The sequence below is a fragment of the Gigantopelta aegis genome, unplaced genomic scaffold (genome assembly GCF_016097555.1).
Source record: "Gigantopelta aegis isolate Gae_Host unplaced genomic scaffold, Gae_host_genome ctg2072_pilon_pilon:::debris, whole genome shotgun sequence".
NCBI classification, from domain to species: Eukaryota; Metazoa; Mollusca; class Gastropoda; order Neomphalida; family Peltospiridae; genus Gigantopelta; species Gigantopelta aegis.
The window spans coordinates 47,651-63,792 of record NW_024532840.1 but is presented as its reverse complement, the minus strand read 5'-3'; positions in this window follow the sequence as shown (position 1 = coordinate 63,792).

The window sequence follows — 16,142 nt, the reverse complement described above, 5'->3', positions numbered from 1 at the left end:
GAATTGTAAGTGGTACTACACCAAGTGGCTATTGTTATTAGATACAAATGTACTGACCTGTTTATGCAAATATCGTTGATCTTTCTAGTTGACAACAGAAAGAATAATATAACAAACACAATTTATACTTGTTTGTGAACATTTCAGGTGTAATCAATATAACAACTAATGGCACTTCATAAATCTTTGCTTTTTAAGTATGTTAATGAATCTAATTGGTTTAAATTCATGTAGAATCATATTTATATAACAAAGTACATCCTAAGTACATGTAAATAACTAGTTTATTTTAGAACCTACATCACGGTCTCCAAGTGCATAGCATGTGGTTCACATAGTTACATTACTTCCTTGCTATATCTTCACAATTTCAGAACTATCTAGACCACACATATATATATAGTAATTAGTCACTTTGCTAAAACAACAATTCAATATGACAGTGTACAGATTTTTTTGTGTTGTACTTTTGTCATATCAATACAGAGAAAATATTTTCATGTCTGTCTTGGCACATGAGACATGGTCATAGGAAAGTATTTTTAAGTAAGATGTAGTTGTTTAAGGGAATAAGAAAACAAGGTCATGTACATAACTACATATAATATGTGTAATGTATGTATGTATACAAATCAATATAAAGCCCAGTGAGTATCTCTTGCTTTGGTATGCTTTCTATATAGCTATTATTTTGATACTTTGATATATAGTTAAGTTGTCGTAAAAGTTTTGAAACACGGAAGGAATTCGAAGATTGGGATGGATTATTTAAAAAAAACTTTTCAGTTCAACCCCAGGCCACTGTGTATTGTGTTCAAGATTCAGAACTTTTGCTGTCTTCTTGTTATTTTCCTTTTTAATGGAATCAAAGTCACACAACACGTTCTAATCCTCACGTGACGTACATCGATGTATAAAAATAAATTTTCGCCACTATCATTGCTTGACAAGAGACGTGGACGGCAGTGCTCAACCTCGTAAACTCAAACAATGGGTAGAAGCTATCACTCGGATTCTAATCTTTACAATAAACCAATAATGATACTTGCGCCTATCATAATGGTTCCCCACGTTATCCTTTATGTTGTTTTATTAGCAGTCTACATCATTTATCCGTTACAATAAATTCTACTCGTTATACATCTGCTTGAAATTGTTTTTTTTCGATCGATGTTATAATCTAATTGGAAGACAAAGTGCATTCGATTTCTGACAAAGTGCGTTCGATTTCTGACCAAGCGTATGCATCAATTACTACGTATGGTATTTGGGAAAGCGTTCAAACCAGGAAGAAATGACTCAGAAAGAAGATCCCAAAACTGTTTTTTTATGATTATGAAGTCACAAACTTAGTTGTTATGCTTTTGCCTTAATCATTTTAGAAATGTTTCTAGTGTTGGCTATCATATTCTGGAATAAATTCTTATTCAAGATATCTTATGGATGTCCATACAACATCTACGTATCAAATCTGATTTTGTTATAATTCATCATCTGATGATCGTGATCCTATCAATTGTTCAAATTCAGAAGAACTACTCAATGATCGATCTATAGAATGTACAGGTTAATTTTTGACTGGAGCTCTGCTGCTGGAGCTACTGGAGGTATATATGTTTTGTTATCATTTGGAATTACTTATATACCTTGTATAATGCTTAAAATTAAAACTAAAATGAAACAGAACATGGACAAAAATAGTGCATTATTTGACGCCTTATCTTTTTATGGCAATTGAATATGGAGTTTTTGTAGTCTACGTTTTTGTTTTCTTGAAAGATGAAAAACATGCTTTGGGAGTATTATTATCAGCAATTGGAGTATTTCTTATTTTTTCTAACAATATCAGTAATACCATTAGCAGAATTTAAGAAAAATAGATGAGCTGGATACTCAAGATTCCAATGTCAATGTCAATGGTGCTAATGAATCAACATATCTGTTTACACAACAACAGACTTGAAATATTTTCTTGTGTATACTACATGTGTGATTACATGTATGTATGATGGCTGAACATATTAATAGTATTTCATTACTTTAATAATGCATATCCAATTTTTTCATAGTATTAATTATTGATAAAAAATCATGATAATGACATGAAAGGTAATTATAACAATAGTATTTAAATTCTCCATACATAGATTGCTCAGTATACTAATATAACTTGTAAAAATCAGCAGTCAAAAGTTGGATTTTCAAAGTAAGTTAACTCATGATCACAGAAATGACTTCAAATATTATTTAAGAACTTTAAATTTATTTATATATATAAAGCACACAATGTTCCAACTTTGGTGAATCTTTTTCACATGTAAAAAGGCAATAAAGGGTGTCATGACCTTACTCTCTTTCGATTCTAGTGTTTATAGAATATATCAAGATGTCCTATCTCAAACTAAGACGTGAGAAAATAGCGGAGAATGTATATAGTCAAGCTATTGAACATGCATCTTCAATTAACAATACAGAACTGTAATTTCTAGATCTTAATACAATGTTGGAACAAAGTATATTATTATGTAATTGATATTATATTGTGTGTATATAGGCTGTGGACTTGTGTAGTAAGTTCACTCCAGAGAAAGAAACAAATGTAGTAACATTAGTTTGTGATAGACTGGCTAATATTAACAAATATGGAATGGTAAGATTATAATATCTACACTTTATCTGTTCATCCATTCATCTATCCTTCCATATAGGCTGGTGTGAGCATTCTTAAGTGTTGATATAATCAAAGAAGTTTGATTTATTATTACTGGAGAGGAATGGGAGAAAGCATGTCATGTTGCACAGAACATAGCACCAAGGTACTTATGTATATATCATAAGATTACTATGATCTCTCTCATTATAGATTTGAGCAATATGTTGAACAGGCATATATTGAATTCTTAAAACAGAAAAACAGACCAGAAAGAGTACATAATGTAGTAGATAATATCTATTACATTGTAAACATACATTAGATGAAGAGTGTTGATCCTGATGGTGCTCTTAAAATGTACATGGAATCTAGAGAATGGGACAAGTGTTTAGAACTAGCCAAACAACAAGTAAGAAGACCAATTAACTTAAGAAACATACCATTCTCTTATGTCACTCTCTTTCATCTTCTCCTTTTTCCTTTCCTTCCATTGTCTCTCTCTCCTTTTCTCATGTTCATAGGGTCCTAGTATATTAGATAAATATGTTGCACTCTATGCAGCAGAACTCATCAAAAACAATGCCTCACTCTCAGCTCTTAAATTATACACAACTTACAAACCTCCAGCTACTCCACAAACTTTAACATCTACAAAAGATTATGTCTGGAAGTATTTGGAGAGAACCTTGAAGGTCCTAGTGCTTACTCCACCATATGCCAGCTTAAGGAATATGCTGTTTACGCTGGTTAGTAATAGAGAATAGTTCTCTGTGTTCATCAAATGTAGTAATCTATCAAGGACATATTCTAAAGTTAAGCTATGAAGTCCATACTTGTTGCGCATTAAAAAATCTATACTCTATTACAGCTAAATGTGGACCTCCTACAGAGCTAATAACTCCTTAAGATTGTATTAACATTTAGAGAGAGCTGTTTTGATATTAAGTACCATTGTAAATTTTCTAGGTTGAAGAACTTGCTAGGACATCAGAGTCTGGAAGTCTGAGTTATCGAGAGTTTGAGCAGTATCTATTAATAGCTCATTATATGTCAACCGAGCAGCTTGTCATAATGTACCACAGTTAAGTGGTATAGTAGCTAAATTATCAGTATCTATGTTACGTCATACTGATGTAATACCTGCTGATAGAGCTTTTTATGAAGCTGAAATTATTGTAAGGTAAGTAGTACAATGTGAGATACTAACAATATACTGGTATATGTACTACATGTGTATTATCATTGTAGGCTGTTGTAATGAAAGAATGGCCTTTATGTTCTTTAACTGTTTCTTGGATTTGAGTGAAGTAAATAATTGAAGAAAGAATACTAGCTTGAAATACTTCTCTCTCTCTCTCTCTCTCTCTCTCTTTCTCTAGTCTATTGGAGAAGGCTCTCTTGATATGTTAGACAATACTGATTTTATGGCACTGATATACCTTTTGAAATACCATACCAGATCAACCTCAGTGAGTAAAACTCATTCCTATGTTTTGACAGTATTAGATTGGGAATGAGACTATATTGGGAATGAGAATGAGTGTATATTTTTTCCTACAGGAGGATAAGAGAGAAGAGATCAAGGAATGGGTACTTGCTCTCTCAATGGACAGACGAGTAAGAATTGATCATTTGGTACTCATCACTTCTCTTCTTCATTCTTTCTTTATAGGTGGAACAGACCTTACCATTAGATGAGGAGAGACAGATTTATGTAGCATCTCTTACTTCTCCTCATACTGGAGTAGTATCATTACCCTGTATTATAACAGGTCAGGGTTCAAAGTACATATGATACTAGAATATATATTAATCTAGTTTGCTTATAAGTAATCATAAGTAAGTATGTAGTGTAGCCATATAAAGTCCCACCACCAGAAGATTGATTTTATGTAGTCTATGATAAATACAAGTGCAATAGTCCATCCACTCACTAGTCATGTTTTGATGTCAGTGTATGTATTATTCCTTAACAAGTACACATATAATATATCATTGTACTAATACTTAGGTTATCCAGTATTAAAACAGAAAGTTGATTTCAAGAGAGGAGGACGTTGTGCTAATAAAATGGACTGGAGTAAATTTGTAATGAATACTAAGGTCAGCAGTCTCATACTTAATCCATGATATAGTTATGAGTCTTGTCTTATCATATTAGGCATCTCAAAATGAGGATGTATGGATGTCATTCACTTTATTACAAAATGTGTGGTCAACCACTAAACCCCACCCATAATTTCAATAATGCCTAGTATAATAAATATGAATAGAGTAGAGACATGAATATGTAGAGAAATATTTTAAAGACAACAAAGAGAACTTATTCTAATACCATAATATACACTATACTTATACTTGTTTGTGCCAGGTCCAATCAATGTAACACTAATGAGACATCTTATATCTTTACTTTTTAACATGTCAATGAATGGTTACAGTTCATGTAAATCATGTTTACATAACAAAGTATATTTCAAATCATTTATAGTTCACTATTATTTTATGTTGTATCAATTATTAGTCTTTTATCATACATTATAGGGAAAGTATATATCTGGTCACATTAGATATATGAAAAATGTACTTAAGTAGTAAGATTTTGTTGTTTAAGGAGATCTGAAGACAAGGTCTGGTAGAACTATTTGCACTTGTTGTTGTGATTTTTGATTCTATAGATATGTAAAAACCTGCTGACAATTCAAGAACAAAATGATCAATAGTTAGTACTTTTACGAATACATTTCTTTGTACATTTGTTATAACATATATAATAATAGTGATTAAAGTAAGCAAGGTTTATAGCTTTGTAAAAATGTTAAATTTTTTTGTAGAAATAAATCCATCTGTAAAATTGTAGTATTGACTTCATCTTTAATTTTCAAAAGTTTCAGCCCGCTAGGTTCTTTAATATTTGACGTCTCCAACATTGCAGATATTAAGAATCAAATTACATTTCTGCAAAGTACTAGGTTTAAAAAGATTTTTAAAGCATGACCAATTGTTAGAACAAGTATCTTCACATGATTGCATCAAAAAAAGCTGAAACAAAAATTCAGATATTTTTACTTAACTTCTTTTCATTCAAACTGTTCCCAATTATCAATGACTAGTACTTACTATATATCGATCGATCAGAAGAGGTTAATTTAACCAGCATGTAGTTTTATATACGTTTGTATATAGCTAAATTATTTGGTGCAAAATTAAATCATATACTGTTTTTGGAATTGACTGTTATGTAATATTAAGAACTAATATTTTCTTTCTTAGTCATAATAAGATGCTGGGCCAGGGGCTGTCACTATATGAATGAAGATATATAGCACTCTTTTTATATTGTACAGAATGGATTTTAATAAATTAAGTTTGTTAAACCAATAATTTTTACTGTATTAGATGAATTGTATGATTTGAGCCAGAATGGTGTCACAGTCTCAACACAAATGGCTTAGATATTGAAGTAAGTCATAATCAGCTAGTTCAGATGTTATTACAGATCCAACTCTTCTTTGTTTTCATAGATACTTTTATAGGGACCTACTCTGCTATACAGCATAGAAAATTTAGAAAAGAATGTAATCATACTATTGAGTTTGAATTGTCTTGAATCAGTACAGATTCTGAACAATGATTATACAAATATCTTACTACAAAGCTTTTGATGATGATCATAGTGGTCTGTAATCAGTAAATGCTACCTCAAACATGAATTTCTCCCAAAATACTCTTAATGATAGAGCAAAAATTTGCAAAACGATAACGGCAAGTGAATACAATAGTTTGGGATCGTCTTTAGTGTCATCTTCTCCTGTCCTGAAGTTGTTAAAGGATAGTTTTTTAATAATAGTTCATTGTTATAAAATGTTCGAAATTTATAAACCAATTGTGATTATTAACCAAATGAAGATAAATATTTATATTAACAAAATGCATTCCCTTATCCACCTGAAGGATATACACCTCACTATATGAATAGTGACCTCATGATTATAGTTATTTATATTTGATAACTATTATATGGATGTCGTAAAAAACAATTATCTCATCTTTACCACTATAGGGTATAGATGTAGTATATATATATATATATATATATATATATATATATATATATATATATATAATCAATTAGTCATATATATATCATATCTGAACAAATACCATATATTACTGCATACATTCATCTATATCCTCAAGTATTATACGTTCCTTTTCATGCAGTGTTTTTTGAAGCGTCTTTCAGTTGCAATTTACAAAAGCTTGTGAAATTTTTTGTTTTTGACTTACTGTCTCATGATCCAATAAATTGTTTTAAAATGAACCAGCAACGACTACTTTATTAAATGATTCAAATATAGTTAAATTAGTGACATATTTTTATTAACTTAGACCGCCCCTTAACGGCAAGGTACCATAAACTCGCCTCGCAATCATACTTTACAGCTGATATAATGAAACTTACTGTTGTCTTGATTGGTCCTTCTTGTTTTTATTTTCATCTGTTAATGGACAAGTACATCTATACTAGTAGTAGGCAATATAGAACAATATACTATTAGTTAGTTATTGCCTCAGTTTTAATATTAGGAATGAATTGAGGTGTATCTTGTAAAGTTATCATTAGTCATGTTATGTTAATTTAATTTTATAGCTTAAGGTGTTTGCCATAAAATACGGTCCTAATTAGCGTTGATATCAAGGCTCTAACAAGAGCTAGAGATTTTGTAACTCTTAAAATTAGAAATCTCTTTCTGCATTATCGAAAAAGCGTGTTTATGCCAGTGTACTAGCTATGATTTAGAGTGAGTAATTTTTTGGTATCATAGAGAAATTTCATATACAGCAATGGAGAGTGCTCAATATTCACTTTGTAGTAGTGAACTAGTATGGCCAAAAAGATGACAATCCTACTTGTGTAACAGTTAAAAATTGTGTCAAATGACATAATAATTACCACAGTGTTCACTGATAGGAAGTGAAACATTACTATTAATTTCTGTAGTACACAATTCTGTCTGGTGTAAGACCCCTTGATTAGAAATTGCATTATTAATATTAATTTCCAGGTGCTGGAGCACTTCGTCTAGTGAGAAACAATTACTATTCCACATTCAAGCTTATACTTCTGTATAGTGGAGATCTACTATAGTAGTACTTGGGTAATATCTGTGATGAATAGTTTTTTTAGCTACAATGAAGCTAATGTTATATGTCATCAATTGGCATTTACTGGTGTCTCCATTTATGGTAATGCTGGAAGTACAACAATGTAAGTTATGTCTGTCAGTTATGGGTTACATCAAAACAATGTCAAAAGTACTTTAATATGTTATAATTTTAGTTATATAGCCATCATTTAAAAGTTGTCAACAAAGGAAATAAATAAGATATATAATCATACACACCTGGCATTGCTGCCCCTTGTTCTATAGAACTTGAAAATTATTGATATTATGTTGTTCATTAGATGCACACAATCACTGAAAGGATATAAGAATGTAGACAAAGTAATGAATTATATGAAAGTGTCACTGGATATAGTAAGAGGATGAATATTGGCAATAATTGAAAGTTGTAAGTAGGATTTGAAGGTAAGAATATACAATGGCAATGCAGATATTGTTACTGGATCTCTATAAAAATGGAATAACTTGAGTTCCTAAAGGTTTCAAAGATCAAACTAAAGAGATCTATAGCCACGAGTTTATCTTCTGATCATGACATAAACTGAAATTGAATGGGGTATCTTTGTCATGGAAATCTATAATGCTTTACATGTCTCACAGTTTCAGACTGCTCACCTTTTGACAACTGTATGTGTAAAACATTGTTGACACCTTTAAAGATTACTTAACAAAAAAATAATATTTTAATATACTGTATCTGATTTTATAACATATATTAACAAAATTTATAACTCTGACTAGATTTGGAAATGATACTTTTCCTGTATTACTTGAAGATGTGTATTGTTCAAATAGTAGCTACCTTTGTCCTCTTACAGTGTAGTTATAATTATCGATACTCTTCTTATTGTAAAGGATGACTCTCTTGACGTTTTTGTTGTTTGTTGTAAGTAAATATAATTATATTATTAAAGTAATTATTATAATTGTTTTATGTATTTAGATACAACCAAGATTTGGATAGCAATTCCTATTCAGGACAAGCTTCGTATAGTGGTGGAGATTACTCCAATCGTGGTCGTCTTGAGGTCTATTGTAATGGACAGTGGGAACAGTTTGTGATGATAATTTTGGAGCACTTGATGCTACTGTTGCCTGTAGACAATTGGGATATTCGGACTATTCTCGTTATGATTATACTTCAATTTAGTGAGTTAAGTTACTTCAAAAGAATTGCGCTCCTTAGCATGTTAATAGTTTTTACTTACAAATCTACAATAAAGCTTGTTTATATAATACAATGTTTTGAAATTATGTGCTATTATTTTATAGTAAATGGATTAAGTTCTCAGCCAATTTGGTTGGATAATGTTCAATGTACTAGTTCATCAACTAGATGTCTTGCTTATTGTCAGAGCTGCCCATCATATGAGCATCATAATTGTGTTCATAATGGAGATGTCTCATGGAATGCGGTTAGAAATTAATGATTGTGTACTTTTTTGACTTTTGTCCATAGAATTCTCTTACCTCGTACTAGTGGTCCATATGCTAAACTTGATACTTGTCGCTATGGTAACCTATCAAGTATTTTACTGTTTAGATCAAAGATATCATGAAATATATATTATATATATATATTATATATATATATATATATATATATATATTTGTTAACAAAATTTTATATCCACAAATAAACCACTATATACAGTATAATATATTATACAAAATATTGGTACACTTGACATTACAATCTGTTCTTTTTTATATAGCCCCATCATTTAGTTCAGGTATGTTAATAATTAATAGTTTTTGTTTATGTATAAATTAACATATATGCATCACAATCCATTACATACATAGATGTACTTATAAGCATATAATATTAACCACATGCAACAATAGCATAATTCAAAATTGTTTAGTAATTATTTGTAATTGTTCAAATTCTTCATTATCATAGAAAAGTAATTTTATAGTCTAAAATTTCAGCAAGTTTTGTTTGTTGTTTTTTATCTCTAGGTGGTAACAGTATCAATCTTGGAGCTATTATAGGAGAGTTATGGCATGGATATAGTAGTTACATGTGTTCTTATCATTGCCATTCCATTGTGTTGTTGTTATCGGGTGTGTGGGATTGGTGCTAAATGTCGTAAAGGTATTTACACACCTCTCTCTACTGTTTGTAACAATTTACCAACAACCACTACTACCACTGATGTTCCTACTGATACAGTATGGATTATTCTGCTGCTAGTGCACCTTCTCCACCTCCTGTTGCTCCTTAATCTGTCCAGTGGATATCCTCAACAGACTTATCCTGCTACAGATTATCCTCAAGAAAAACCTCCTCCCTATTCTTGCTCAGCCACTTTGAGAATATTCACCTCAGCAACATGTTGACTATCCCCCTGAGCCTCATTCAACAAAAACTTTCCCTTATCACCTGAAATGGCTATACACCCTTGTGGTCAATGAACTGCACAAAAATTTGACACAATATATATAGTAGCTAATTAGTCTTCTTTTAAACTACATATCATATATACTAAGACCAATACTGCTATTATGTATTTTCTATGATCCAGTTTATTACTTACTTTATGCATACATCACTGTTCAACATGATTACAAAACTCACATTAGTTAAGTCAATATAAATGTACAAGGTATATTTCAAGATATCCTTGAGAAATCCTCCTCCCTATCCTTTGCAGCCATCTGGAGGATATCCACCAAAGCAATTTGCTGGCTATTCTCTTGAGACTTATTCTCCTCAGTTGTCTACTAGCTTTTCTTCTAATTTTGACTGTGTTATTAGAAGGCTATATGATTCTATCACTTTCTCTATTTTATCATGCATATGATGAAACAATATTTACTTACTATTTTTTGGAAAACACTGAGACATGTAGTCATCTGAATAAATGGAAAAAAATTTTGTTTAAAGTTGAGATGCTAATGTACCAAATCTCAACTACGCTATTGTTATTTGATTATGTCAACATTTTATATCATCATTTCAACTCTGATTGCTCACTGACACTTTCTAGTGTAATTATGTGATTATCATTCTTTTATTATTGAAGTAATATCTAGGAGATATTGGTTACATACTATAGTCACTAACAGTGATCAGGCAAGCTAAAGATTTATGCATACCTAATTAATTAGTTTGCACATCTGATCTATTAGTTTTGAGTAATTTTAGTGTGACAATCATCACTTATGTTCATCCCATTATGTGTTTACTGAATACTCATAAACTTACTAACGATTACTTTATCATGTAATGACTATCACTGCCATTACATGATTAAATACTTAATTACCATTGTTTTCAAATGTTGTTACTGATTATGTAATAGTTATATACTATTACAACATCTCTGCTGTACAAGTAATGTCTTTAGCAGACGACAGTTAGTTAGGGAAGTTGAACGTTTCTTTGCATGGCAATGCTCATGTGCTCCTGGTTACCTATATTATTATAATGTTTTTTTTTTTCAAGCAACCAAAAATGATCTAGTTAATAATTATTAATATAATTAATGTTATCTAAAAAGGTTAAAGATAGGTATCACGTGTTCTGTGGAAATTTAGTCAATTTTTCATTTTGTTACCGTTATTGGCCCTCTTACGTTGCCTTTGGAAAATCTCAACCAGGCCCTCATTAGATACCAAAAAACGCCCCTCAATCAGTCATAATCTTTACAGCTGATAATAATGAAACTTACTGTTGTCTTGATTGGTCTTCTTGTTTTATTATCATCTGTAAATGGACAAGGTACATCTACTAGTAATATGGAATGGACATACAATATACTATGTTAGGTAGTTTACTGCCTCATTTTAAATGTAAGGAATTAAGGAATGAAGCTATATTTTAATTAGAGTGAGTAATTTTTTGGTATCATAACAAATTTTGGGTATTTTTGTGGCAAAAAAGAGTGACAATCACTTCCTAACAGTTAGATATAATAGAATAGATGTGTAGCTCTTAAAGTTAGTTATTAGTCATATAATGCTAATTTTTAACTTTATAATTTAATTGTTTGCCAATAAATGTGTACAAATTAGTGTAAACTTAAGGAGTCTGGCATAATTTGGAAAATTTTGTAGACTCTTGAAATCAGAAATCTCTGTTTGAAGTCAGCTTGTTTTATGGTCCATATAAATAAATTTTTAAAATCAAAGAAATCTTGCATATAAAATTAATATGTCATTTTTAACAACTAATTTGTACATTACATAGATGGATTACTATGAATATAGAATTCTTGTGAATTACTCATGTATAATTTGTTGTTATTTTATACTTTTATACAGTAACAAATTTACAATGAGTAACTCACATAAATTCTAACTTCATAGTGATTTGTCCATGTAAAGTACAAATTATTTGTTAAAATAACATATTAATTTTACAGTGTATATACATAGAAAATAGATTGTCCATTTTTGAATTTAGTAGTGAACATGGTGGCAGAAGGAACATCTGTTCATTTTGAAAGAGTTCACAATTCTGTCTCATGTCAGACCCTCACTTTGAATGTACCTCGTTAATTTGATTTCAGGTGTTGGAGCGCTTCGTCTAGTGAGAAACATTACTATTCCACAGTCCAAGCCTATACATCTGGTATAGTGGAGATCTACTATAGTAGTACTTGGGGTAATATCTGTGATGAACTTCTTTAGTTACAATGAAGCTAATGTGATATGTCATCAATTAGCATTTACTGGTGTCTCCAGTTTATGGTAATGCTGGTAGTACAACACTGTGAGTTATGTTTGTCAATTTGTAGTCACTTCAACAATGTCAAAAGTACTTAATATATGTTATAATTTATAGTTATATAGCCATCATTTGAATGTGTCAACAGAGGAATAAATAAGATATATAATGCAAACACACCTGGTATATTTGGTGTTGCCATTTCTTTTGATCTCAATAGTTTGGCATTCTGGTATGCCACTTGTTCTATAGAACTCAAGAAGGAAAGAAACTTCCATTGCATGATAGGAAAGAAACTCCCATTACATGATAACTTGAAAATTATTGATATTGTGTTTTTCATTAGATGCACACAATCATTGAAAGGATATAAGAATGTAGACAAATAATAAAAAGTGTCATTGGATGTAGTATGAGGATGAACATTGGCAATAATTGAAAATTGCAAGTGTGATTTGAAGGGAAAAGTAAACATTGACAGTACAGATATTGTTATTGACTCTCTATAAGAGTGGCATAGGTTGAGTTCTAAAGGTTTTAAAGGTTGAACTAAAGAGGACATCACAGTTATAAGTTATCTTCTAATCATGACATAGGCTTAAATTAAGTTAGTCTATCTTTTTAAAGGCACACAATCAAACAATCAATGCTTCTTTATATGTATACTATTTTCCTTGTCAGTCATTTCATTTTTTCTGTAACGCATGTATAAAACTTATTGACGCTATAATCTACTTATAACATATACATGACAAATTTATAATCATGTCTAGATTTGGAACTGACACTGCTGCTATATTACTTGAAGATGTGATTGTTCAACTAGTAGCTACATTGTCCTTTTACAGTGTAGTTATACTTATCAATACTCTTCTTATTGCATTGATGACTCCCGTGATGCTTTTGTTGTTTGTTGTAAGTAATAATAATTGTATTATTAAAGTAATTATTATAATTGTATTATTATTTAGATACGACCAAGATTTGGAGTAGCAATCCCTATTCAGGGCAAGCTCGTATTGTGGGTGGGACCTATTCCAATCAAGGTCGTCTTGAGGTCTATTGCAACAAAGAGTGGAACAGTTTGTTTGATGATAATTTTGGCCAATTGATGCTACTGTTTTGCCTGTAACAAACTTGGTTATTCAGACTATTCTCGTTATGATTATCTTCAATTTAGTAAGTTGAGTTCCTTTAAGTTTAAAGCCATGGCCATTTACATGTGCTATTTTCTTTGTAGTGATGGATCCATTTATCAGCCAATTGGTTCGATGGTGTTTTCATGTCATAGTTTCTACTACTAGTTGTCGTACTCATTGTAAGAGTTGTCCATCATCTCAATATCACGACTGTGATCACAGTGAAGATATCTCTTTGGAATGGGTTAGAATTTTAGCAAATTATTGTGTTCTTCAATTTAAATAATTTTGTCCACAGAATTCTCTCTAACTCAGAGCAGTGTCCATATACTACACTTGAAACTTGTAAATTTCTATTTGTAAATAATTATATTAATCAATGAGGTCAGATTTAAACAATGTAGTTATATTGGCTGCATGCAGCAAAATTCTTTGATGTTGTTTTTGATTACTAATGTATAATTATGGGTTGACTACTTATTAAATGTTGAACAAATTATGATTAATAATGCTAACATTTTATTTTGCTTAAAAATAAGGATAAACCATTATTAGTTCTAACATTTAGTAAACAGTCGATTCCACAGAATATACATTAGTAGTGAAAGAAGTATCAAAAATTTTATTAAATGCAACCAACATAACCATTAATTGGTTAAATAAACCAGTACCAATTAGATTTATAGTGATATATATAATATATATATAATATACGTCTCAAAAGCATATTAAGTATTACAATATCTCTCGACTAGTTGGCATAAGATATATTATATTACTTTTTACTGAATTCATAAGCTCTCAGTAAATAACTAAGACGGACAATATATGATACTGACTTCATTGGCTTAAACAGTCTTGAATTTTATGAGTTCTAATAATTTTATTAAAAAGTAAATTATTTGTATGTTGTTCAGGATAGAGTAAAAGGTATGTTTTCTATCTCTAATATAAGCTTTAGGTCACAGCAGTAGCTTCATTGGTTGGTGCTTATTATAGGAGGAGTTTGGCATGTATCGTAGTTATATGTTCTTGTCATTGGAAGGATTCCATTGTGTATATTCCATTGTGTTATCGGGGGTGTGGGGGATGGGGCTAAATGCCGTAAACGTATTTTTACACACCTCTTTCAAATGTTGTAACAGATTTACCAACAACCACTACTACCACTGATGTTACTACTACACTAATATGGATTGTTCTTCTGCTAGTGCAACTTCGCCACCTACTGTGTTTCCTAATTTTGATCCTCCTGCCACAAGATATCCTCAAGAAAATCCTCCTCCCTATTCTCTACAGTCATCTGGAGAACATCCACCTCAGCAACAACTAAATCCTCCTGAGGGTTATCCAATTACAACCTGCTCCTTATCCACCTGAAACATATACACCTCACAGCAATCAACACAAAACTTAGACACACAAATATTATCTGTTTAGTTATACATTTACACTATATATCCTATAACCTAAATCCAATGCTGTTAATACCTATATTTTACTATACAGTTATTAATTAATGTATCCACATATCACTGCTCAACACGATTAGAAACGTTTGCTGCCATTCTTATCTCATGAATAAATTAATACACGCTCTTTAATAGCAATATATTACATTTCATTATAAATATGTGCAATCCTTCTAACGAATGATATATGATAGGTTATATGCTAAAGTCACTAAACAGTGATCAGACAAGCAAAAAATGTTTGCATATACCTTATCAATGTTAACTAGTTTGGAATAATTTTAGTAATTATCATCGCGTGCAATTTGTATTTCATTTCTTAATTTGATACTGAATAAACCATAACTTATAATAATTATATTAATAATAGTAATATATATTCATTGACTTGTATCAATTAGTTGTATCTCAATTTAATCATCAGGCTTCATAGAAAAATAATTTTATAGTCTAAAAAGATGAGTTATGCAAACACACATGAATGTGATGTCTGTTTACATAACTAAACCGTTTTTTTTATAAAAGTTAGTTATTAAACATGTAATTATTCTGTTGGCAATGGACAATTCCCTTATATTCTCAACCTCCTACCCACTCCTTTATCTTCTGGTGGAACAGACTTATCCTATCACAGGATCCCTATCTCAAGAAAAATACTCCTCCCTATTCTTGCAGCCATCTAAGGATATTCACCTCAACAGCATGCTTCCAAAACATAAATCCACCTATAAGTAGTACAATCATGTGTTAATAAATTACATATGATTTAGTATACTAAACATACACATATAATATCTGGTTTGTTATATTATTAGTTTTTGTTTCTTAATATAAACTCTAAACAAACTCACTTACAATTGAACATTATATTTTAGAAGAGACCTTATAATAACTTAGTATATTCACAGTTATATGCAATAATAATGATATTCACATCACTAACTACAATGAAAAAGCCTATTGTTATTTTAACTAGGTATTTCATTACTACAATTAACATCAATATAACTG